This window comes from Choloepus didactylus, chromosome 20 (genome assembly GCF_015220235.1).
Source record: "Choloepus didactylus isolate mChoDid1 chromosome 20, mChoDid1.pri, whole genome shotgun sequence".
NCBI classification, from domain to species: Eukaryota; Metazoa; Chordata; class Mammalia; order Pilosa; family Megalonychidae; genus Choloepus; species Choloepus didactylus.
The window spans coordinates 31,289,504-31,299,244 of record NC_051326.1 but is presented as its reverse complement, the minus strand read 5'-3'; the positions used below and the strand labels follow the sequence as shown (position 1 = coordinate 31,299,244).

Below are 9,741 nucleotides of genomic sequence, written 5' to 3'. Positions count from 1 at the left end.
ATCTTAGGTTAGCTGTCTTTTTCTTACTCCTTTGTTATGGTCTCTTTGAAATGTTCTTTTATTGTATGTTTTTGTTTTTTTTTTCATACAGTTGATTTAGGAAAAAAAAAGTTAAAAAAAAAAACAAAACAAAACAAGGAAAAAAATATGTAGTGCCCCCTTGAGGAGCCTGTGGAGAATGCAGGGGTATTCGCCTACCCCACCTCGATGGTTGCTAACATGCCCACAGACATAGGGGACTGGTGGTTTGATGGGTTGAGCCCTCTACCATGGAATTTGCCCTTGGGAAGACGGTTGCTGCAAAGGAGAGGCTAGGCCTCCCTATAATTGTGCCTAAGAGCCTCCTCCTGAATGCCTCTTTGTTGCTCAGATGTGGCCCTGTCTCTCTAGCTAAGCCAACTTGAAAGGTGAAATCACTGCCCTCCCCCCTACGTGGGATCAGACACCCAGGGAAGTGAATCTCCCTGGCAACGTGGAATATGACTCCCGGGGAGGAATGTAGACCCGGCATCGTGGGATGGAGAACATCTTCGTGACCAAAAGGGGGATGTGAAAGGAAATGAAATAAGCTTCAGTGGCAGAGAGATTCCAAAAGGAGCCGAGAGGTCACTCTGGTGGGCACTCTTACGCACACTTTAGACAACCCTTTTTAGGTTCTAAAGAATTGGGGTAGCTGGTGGTGGATACCTGAAACTATCAAACTACAACCCAGAACCCATGAATCTCAAAGACAATTGTATAAAAATGTGGCTTATGAAGGGGGACAATGGGATTGGGGGGGGGCCATAGGGATCACACTCCCGTTTGTCTAGTTTGTGGATGGATGAGTGGAAAGGTGGGGGAAGGAAACAAACAAACAAACAGACAAGGGCACCCAGTGTTCTTTTTTACTTTAGTTGCTCCTTTTCACTTTAATTATTATTCTGGTTACTTTTGTGTGTGTGGTAATGAGGGTGTTGGGGATTGATTTGGGTAATGAATGTACAACTACGTAATGGTACTGTGAACTATCAAATGTACGATTTGTTTTGTATGACTGCGTGGTATGTGAATATATCTCAATAAAATGAATAATTAAAAAAAAAATGAACCTAGATATGACATACCATGCCCCAAATCAGCAGTGCCTCAATTTATTAGTCTCTGGGGTTAGTGCAAAGCCTGGCTTTCCCATTTGCCTTCATTCGTCATGTGTGCAGCCCTGGTCTCGATACTGCTCAGAGTGAGCACATATTGTAGTGTCCGTGTGGTGGCAGATGGGTAGCATGTAAAATACATGAGGCACATTCATAATGGAGAGTATTCGGGTCCACCTATAAATGGCACTCTAGGGTGCCCCTCAGAACAAGAAAACTACCTTGTCCTGGCTTTGGGGGGCCACGGGAGAGGAGAGTGAGGTCCCGCTGCAAAGTGGCAGGAGAATCCACAAAGACCACACCATATGGAGCCTGTTAGCAATAAACAGGAGCCAACTGGCAAATCTGGCTGCCCTGAGCCTCCCCAGGAATGAGGGACGAGGAAAGAAGTGTGGGCCCTTTCCCACAGCAGCTGGCAGGGCCCCAGTAACTCGGCACAGGGCCCCATGTCTAGTAAGTGGTCAATATTTGTTGATTTGTGTTTTCACCTTGTGACTCCCCTAATGCTCACATGCTATGCCTAACTGCTGAAAGTGAGAAGATAGTGTGCCCTCTGATTTCTAAGCTAGGGAGAGAAAAAGTTCTGGCACTCTATAGTTCTACAGCTTCCTGAGGTTCTCCAGAGCCAGTTAAGAATTTTTTTTTTTTTTTTTTGGAAAGCAGATAAAGGCTTGATTTATTGAATGACTGCTCTATATAATTGCTGAGACCATTGTGTACAGAGGAGAAGGGGAGCTTTATTTCTTGGTCTCTTCCTCCTTTGACAGAGTCTTGATAATCTCCTCCTTCTTGGCCTGGAGTGGCTCCCCACAGTGCTTGCACCCCTTCTTGGCCTTGGACCTGCCAGCCTCAGCCTGGTCAGCCAAGAGCTTCTTGCAGGCCGTGTCTATCTTCAGCTTGTGGATGTGTTCCATGAGAATCTGCTTGGTCTTGGACACATTCCCTTTCACCTTCAGGTACAAGCTGTGATACATATGGCGGTCAGTCTTCTTAGATTTGTGGTATCTTCTGAGCAGACAGCACAGAATTCTCATCCTCCTCATCTGGGTTACCTTCTCAGGCATTTGAGCACTGGCAGTGCCCTTTCGCTCACCTATGCCCATATGCCTGCCCTTCCGGTGGGCCAAGGTGTTTTTCCAGCATCGAGCCTAGGAACGGACAGTCACTGGCTCGGGGATGATCAGCCCATTTTTGGTCAGCTTCCAAATCTGCTGACGGGAGTTGGCATTGGCGATTTCATTGGTCTTGTTGGGGTCCAACCAAACCTTCTTGCCACAGCGGAGGATGCTGGAGGTAAGCCTCTTCTGAAGCCTGAGCATACTGATGGCTGCAAGAGCAGCGCCGAAAGGCCAATTGAGCTTGGTTAGTGAGCTTCACTCCAGGATTTGGTCTCTTCCCATGAGAGGGGCTAAGGACAGAGAGCCAGGGCTCAGAAGGCTGCAGAGAAAAGAGAAGGGCTGAGCCTGGTGACAGGACGCCTGAAGGCACAGTTAGGCTGGTGGACTGCCTCACTCAGGGGGCCTCTTCCCACCACAACTGGGGGGTTTTGAATCTACACAGACTTCTGTTGGAAAGTGGCTCCTATTTAAACAATTTAACTTTCCAATTCTGAGGTTATTACTACTACTACTATTACTACCATTGTTATTCTGAAAATGAGAGATAATGCTGTTTTTCTTCCATAAGAGTCTCTAGTAACCATTTAAATACAGATCTTGTGACACAAGATTTTCAATTAAGGTGAAATCCACTTTTTATAATGGTCTTGTGGTAACATATGAGTAACATAACACAAAATTTGTCATTTTAACCATTTTTAAGTTTACAATTCACTGGCATTAATGACATTCGCACTATTGTGCAGCCATCACCACCATCCATTACCAAAACTTTTCATCACCCCAAACAGAAATTCTGTACCCATTAAGCAATAACTCCCCATTTCCTATTTCCTCCTCCCCCAGCCCCTGGTAACTTCTGATCTACTTTCTGTCTCTATGAATTTACCTACTGTAGGTATTTCATATAAGTGGAATCATACAATTTTTGCCCTTATGTGTTTGGCTTATTTCATAAAGCATCATGTTGTCAAGGTCCATCCATGTTGTAGCATGCATCAGAACTTCATTCCCTTTTATGGCTATATAATATTCCTTTGTATGTATAGACCATATTTTGTCTATCCAGTCATCTATGGATGGACTCTTGGGTTGTTTCCATCTTTGGGCTATTGTGAATACTACTACTATGAACACTGATGTACAAATATCAGTTTGAATCTCTGTTTTCAGTTTTGGGGGGTATATAAACAGGAGTGGAGTTGCTGGGTCATATGGTAATTCCATGTTTGACTTCTCTGAGGAATCAGAGTGAAATTCTTAACATCTATCAGGCTTGTTTAATGTGGCAGATATACCCCTAAATGATGGAAAGGCAAGAAGGTGAACTTTCTTTTCAGAAAGAAAATCATTCTAACCTAACACAGAGACCAGAAAATGATGCCAAAAAGTTTTTTGCTTTTCCTTTGGAGTCACCTATCAGCCCACACCAAACCACCTCGAGTGGGCACCAGGCAGGGTCCCCTCTTCACCTCCTCCCTTCCTCCTCTCGCCCTCCCATGGACCCTCCTCCCTCTGTCCACACCTTTGTCTTCTCTGCAGAGCCAGCCAGCGGCCGAGCCCCTGGTGGTCCATCAGTTCCATCTGGTGTTCAGGCTGCGGAGCTGATGGAGATGCAGGTCTGGCAGCTCAGGGGCCGGGGTGTTAGGTGAAGGAAAAACGGACCCTCCTGGGCTATTTCAAAGTGAAACTTCAAAGTGACAAACAAATCTTTCTCTACATGAGGTAGACAGGCTCCAAAAAACAGCCACAATCCCTACCATCTCACACACCTTTTGGCAATGTGACTTTTGCCACTCCTCTCATCAAGAGAAGGGGCCATGTCCCTCCATCCCTTGATCTTGGCTGGCTCTGTGACTTACTCAATAAATAGAATGCAGTAGATGTGGCCTCGTGTAACTTGTAGGCTTCGGCAATAAAAGGCCTTGTAGTTTCCGTATTTGCCCTCTTGGAGCCTGGCTGCCATACTGTTAGACGCTGTCTAGCCTACAAAAAGGATGAGAGGCTCTGGGAGGAGAACTGAGATGCTCCAGCTGACAGCCAGCTCCAGCTGCCACCTGTGAGTGAGGCCCTTTTGGTCCTTCCAACCCCAGTTGAGCACCCATCTGATGACTACAGTCACACAGGTGACCCCAAGAAAGAATGAGCAGAAAAACTGTCCACCTGTGCCCAACACAGATTGCAGATTCATGAGCAAATAAGTCACTAAACTTTGCAGGGAGGGGGGCTGTTAAACTGCAAAGAGAACTAACACACTTGCTACTACAGCTGACTCTTTTATTTGTAGGTGATCCAGTGTGTTATTATACTAATACTTTCTATTCCTTTTCTATATCTTAACAAGAATCTGTCTTATTATCCTAATTTGGCATGAGCCAGGGCTCCAGAAAGGGTTTGAGATAAATGTCCTATCTGAGGAAGAGTGTGAGGGGGGGAAGAAGATGAATGCAACCTACCACCACTACACCCTTAGTTACTTGGTGAGGGTCTGAAATATGCTCTGGATTGTCCTGGGTGCTGTAGCATCTGGTAGCATCTTTGCCATCAGGAAACTTACATTCCAGGTGAGTTAAGAGTCATAAAGTCATAAAAATAAAACAATATCAGGAAACTCGTGATCACATATAAGCACATGAAAAGACTCTGGATGTTACAGATTTCATAGAACAAGGCAGGAGTATCAGGGGAGGACTTAAGATAGAGGTGGACCTTGAGCTCTACCTTGAGGGTGGGAAGGATTTATTGAGGTGAAACAATATTTCTAGGTGTACATATGGTTGGGGGGTGGGGGAAGATGTATCCTGAGTTTAATTATAGAGATATAAATCAGCCTATTGGGGAGGGAGGCAGTGGTAGTGCTAAGAGTACAAAGAGGCAGCAAAAGCAATAGCCGGATGTGGTGGCTTACAGCTATGTACCCCAGAAAAACTTGTTAGTGGTATGAACCCGCTGTAAATAGGACCTTTCGAAGATGCTATTTTTAGTTAAGGTGTAGCCAACTGAATCAGGATGGGTCTTAATCCAATATAGCTGAAATCCTTATAAGCAAAGGCAATCGGACATGGAAAGAGAGCCATGGGAAGAAACCATGGGAAGCAGCCAGAAGCTGGAAGTCAATGGAATGCAGAAGCGAAAGGAGAAGACAATGCCATGTGCATGCCATGTGACAGAAAAGTCAAGAGACCCCTACGATTGCTGGCCAGCCAGAAGATACCGACTCCAGGAGGAAGCAAGCCTTCTAGTCTCTGAAACCATGAGCCAATAAATCCCTGTTGTTAAGCCAACCCACTGTATGGTATTTTTTTTGCAGCTAGGAAACTAAGATGGTTTTCGGTAATGGAAAGTGGAATGCTGCTATGACAAATACTTAAAAATGTGGAAACAGCTTTGGAATTGATAATGGATAGAGGCTGGAAGAACTGTGAGGTGCTTGATAGAGAAGGCGTAGATTGCTTTGAAGAGACAGTTGGTAGAAACATGGATGTTTAAGGTATTCCAACAAGGCCCTAGAAGGAAATGGTAAATGTGTTATTAGAAGCTGAGAGAAAAGCGATCTTTGTTATAAGGTGGCAGAGAACTTGGAGAAATTGCATTCTGTTGTTGGATGAAAGGCAGGACTTGAAAACGATCAGTTTGGTTATTTAGCTGAGGAGACTGCCAAGCCAAGTGTGGAAGGTGCAGTCTGGTTTCTCCTTACAGCTTATAGTCAAACTGTGAGAGGAAAGGGATATGCTGAGAATTAAAGTCTTAAAGCACAAAAGAACCAGAATGGAAGATTTTGAAAATTCTGAGCCTAAAATTCTGAGCCTATCCGGACGGTGTGCTCTGAGACTGGGGCCAGAAGCAGCTGTCTCAGGGGCCTCCCTGTGCTTTCAGGGAGTGAGCCCCCAAGGACCGGGCTCCACAGGCGGGATTAACTGAACACACTGAAGAGTGTGCCTGAACATGGATCTAGCCAGCCGTTTCAGCAGAAGTCAGAATTGGAAATGCAGTCATCCATGAAGGATCTGTGGAATGTTCTTTTGTCTGATGGCTCGGACCCCCTTGAACCACCCACAAAGCCAACAAGATATTTTTGCAAAATTTATATGATCAGAATCGCTGCCCGAAAAGGACGGAGAAGGGACAAATTGAAGGAAGAATTGACTCCAAGGGCAGAAAGAATCATGGAAGCCGAGCTCTAGATCAAAGGGAGCTCTAGGCCCAGAGAGTGGGTCCACTCCCTGCTCGGAGGGGGCAGGCTACCTGCACTGGAATGGGAGGGGGTGGGTCTTGTGCCTAATGAGAGTACCACCCACCCAATGCTCCGAGATGGTGGGGCCTGTGCCCCATCATTCACAGAGAGCCTGGCTGCCACTTCATTGCTTGTAGAAAAGGGGCCTTGCCCCCTGGTGTTCAGGAGTGCATGGCCACTGCACAAGTGCTTAGGAGGGGTGGGGCTGCTGCTCTGCCAGGCCCGGAGGACAAAACATTGATCCACAGATGACCCTCAGACCTTGAAATCAAATGGAGTTTGCCCTGCTTGGTTTTGGACTTGTTTGGGACTCAGGACTCCTGTTTTCCTTTTAGTTTCTTCCTTCTGGAATGGGAATGTCTTACCCTATGCCTGTCCCTCCATTGTACACTGGAAACAGACAACTTGCTTTTTAGGTTCCACAGGTTCATCAGAGAGGAATTTTGCCCCACGAGGGACCAGACCACACCCATAAATGATTTTGATGAGAGCATTGTTCTAAAATGGCTTAACGCTTTGGGGATGTTGTGATGGAATGAATGCATTTTGCATGTGAGAATATGTCTTTGGGGATCCAGAGGGCGGACTGGAAAAACATGCTCTTAACTTTATTCAGCCTTGTGTCTGTGAACCCAACAAGAAGATGCCACCATGTGCACTGGCATGTGACCGAAAGCCAAGCACCAGTGAGTGAGTGCTGGCAGCCAGCCCAGAACACTAGTCTTCTGAGTGAAAGCTTTGCTTTGCTGATGTCTGGATTTTGGACTTCTCCTAGTCTCAAAACCATGAGTCAATAAATTCCTATGAAGCCAACCCACTGTATGACATTTGTTTTGGCAGCTAGGAAACTAAGACACCTGACTAGAATGGAGAACAGGTCTCACAAGTCATTTTGCTCATTCACTGCTGCCTCTAGAGTTCACTGAGATATTTCAACAATGTAAGAATTGAAACAACCTAAGAATTCAGCGCTTGCCCAGAATCACCTTATGCAACGCTCTGTGAAAAGACAATACCTCCAAGAATGTGCCTGTCATCAAAACAGGGCCCACCTGATATAGAAACAAGGCCAGGGCCAGGTTCAAGAGAGTCTGGCTTCCTACGGCCCGTGGGAAGGAGGAAGGTGTGCACTCGTTGGCATTTAAGGTCACACTATGTGGCTCAGCCCCAACTACGTCATGAATCAAGCGACTTCCTAAATCATGGGCCCACATTTGGCACAAAGAAGGGTTCGCCTGCCCTGACCAGTGTCTGGGGCATTCACACACCCACACTCTGCCTCTGGAAAACCCCAGTGCCATGACGGCTCTCCCTGGAAAGGGTCAGCCACACCTTCTCCAGCCTTCCTCCTCCTGCCTCAGCTCAGGCTGCTGCCCTCCCCACAGGCTGCCTCTTGGCTCCCTGTTGCTTCAGCTGTGCCAGGCAGTGACCTCACTGGGAGGCTGCACCCACTTCATCCCACAAAAATGGCAGTCTCACCCACAAACTGCCTCAACTTGGGAGGAGCTACTTAAGACAGCATCTATATGACAGGGAAGTTAGCCAGTATCCCTGTTCCCCGTTTACATATGAAGAAACTGAGTCCTGGAAATGGCTTACCAGGGCATTCTCAGCACCCCAGTGACTCAGGGGGGTCAATCCCCCACAGCACACTACACCAGCCTGTGACTTCAGGCATGTCATTCGGGTCTGTGCTGAATCACTGACCCGAGAACTGGCTGGTGCCAGCAGTTTTGCCTAGGGCTCTGCTATGGCAGTTTTGGATCTGGCCTCTTAGACCCAGTTCTGTTCCGGCCATTAAAACTGGTATCCTGAACCCAACGCAGACTTGCAAATCAAGGAATTCTGATTGAGGAAAATCTGAATGTTTATATTTACCTGTCAGAGAGACAGACATCAAATGTGTACCTCCTCACGTGCCAGCCATTCTGATATAATCAACACTAGTAAATGCCCTCTATTTTGACAATACAAATCCCTAAGAACAGACAAGTTGAGTCCATAAATCTTAATGCTGACCCAATCTGGAAGGAGGTGGGCATCCCAGAAGCAGACGGCCCCCGACGTTGGACACTTATCTCTTGTCCTCTTAGCTCCGCGTGGAAGAGCCCAGCAATGCCAAGTCTCAAAGTTAACTTCCTTCCCCTTCCAGGAAGGAAAAGGACTGACTTTATAAAGCAGTGTCATGCTGGGAACGGTGCTAGTTTCACATGTTACACATCTTCACAAGAGTGAAATACTGCCACCCTCACAGGTGAGGACGCGGAGGCTGGGGGGACACCTTGGTCCAGGTCCGCGGCAGGTGAGCGTAGGACCCACGCCTCGCGCCCGGCAGCCCCCGCGGGACCCGCGCCCCTGCAGCAATGGCCGACAAACTCGAACCCCTAAGGGACCTTTCCGGCTCCCCACCGCTCCTTCAGTCCTCGATCTCCGCAAGCCCGTGCCCCCTGCCTCCATCACCTTACTTCCTCTGGGGCGCACCCACATCCTCATGTCCCCTTCTTTCCAGGCCCGCGCCTCCTCCGCCCTGACGCTCCAAAACCTTGCGGACCCCCTACCAGCACTAGAGTTGCCCCTTTCTCAGGGTCCTTCTGTTTACCTTGTATTCCAGTTTCACATCCCACTCCCCAGGTACAGTACAGCGCACCCAGCAGGTCCTCGCCATGGGTTACCGAGTGCGCCCCACCCCACCCCGCCAGCACGCAGAGGCAGGCAAGAGCGGCTGCTGGGAGAGCCGCCCAGGGAGAGCTGCAAAGCCCAGAATCGTGCTGTGACCGGAAACTCCCTGTGCAGGGCGACGGCACCGCTCCAAAAGCTCTGGGGGCGGCTGTGAAACCTCCGTCCCGGCTCGCGCCCTCCCTGCGCAGACACGCACACGCGTGCGCCCCCACTCCTCTCACCCGCACGCCCGCTTGCTCGCAGCCTTTTCCGGGAACCCTGCCGCCACCCAGCCCCCGAGGTCCAGGCTCCTTTTCACCTAATGGAGCCGTAATGGTTCACCAGGGACCGTCTGCGGGGGCAGGAGGCACGCGGCTGCGCTCCGCCAGCACCAGGCCTCCGCCCCGGGGGCAAGGAGGCGCTGACGCCCCAATCCTCAACCCTCCCCGCTCTTCGCTGCTCTCCTCCTTCCCTCCCCTCCGCCCTTCCTGATGCCATCTCACTCCGCTTTCCATTCCGCCTCTCTCCCCCTTCCCCCCCATCCGGCCCCTTTCCACCCCTCTCGTCTCCACTCTCTTCCCCTATGCACCCCAGC

The 9,741-nt window shown here is 48.6% G+C and overlaps 1 pseudogene; it reads right to left on the bottom strand.

The window, feature by feature from the left end:
* Positions 1 to 976: 976 nt before the first annotated feature.
* Positions 977 to 9,461, bottom strand: LOC119516877 (annotated as a pseudogene).
* Between the last annotated feature and the right edge of the window lie 280 nt (positions 9,462 to 9,741).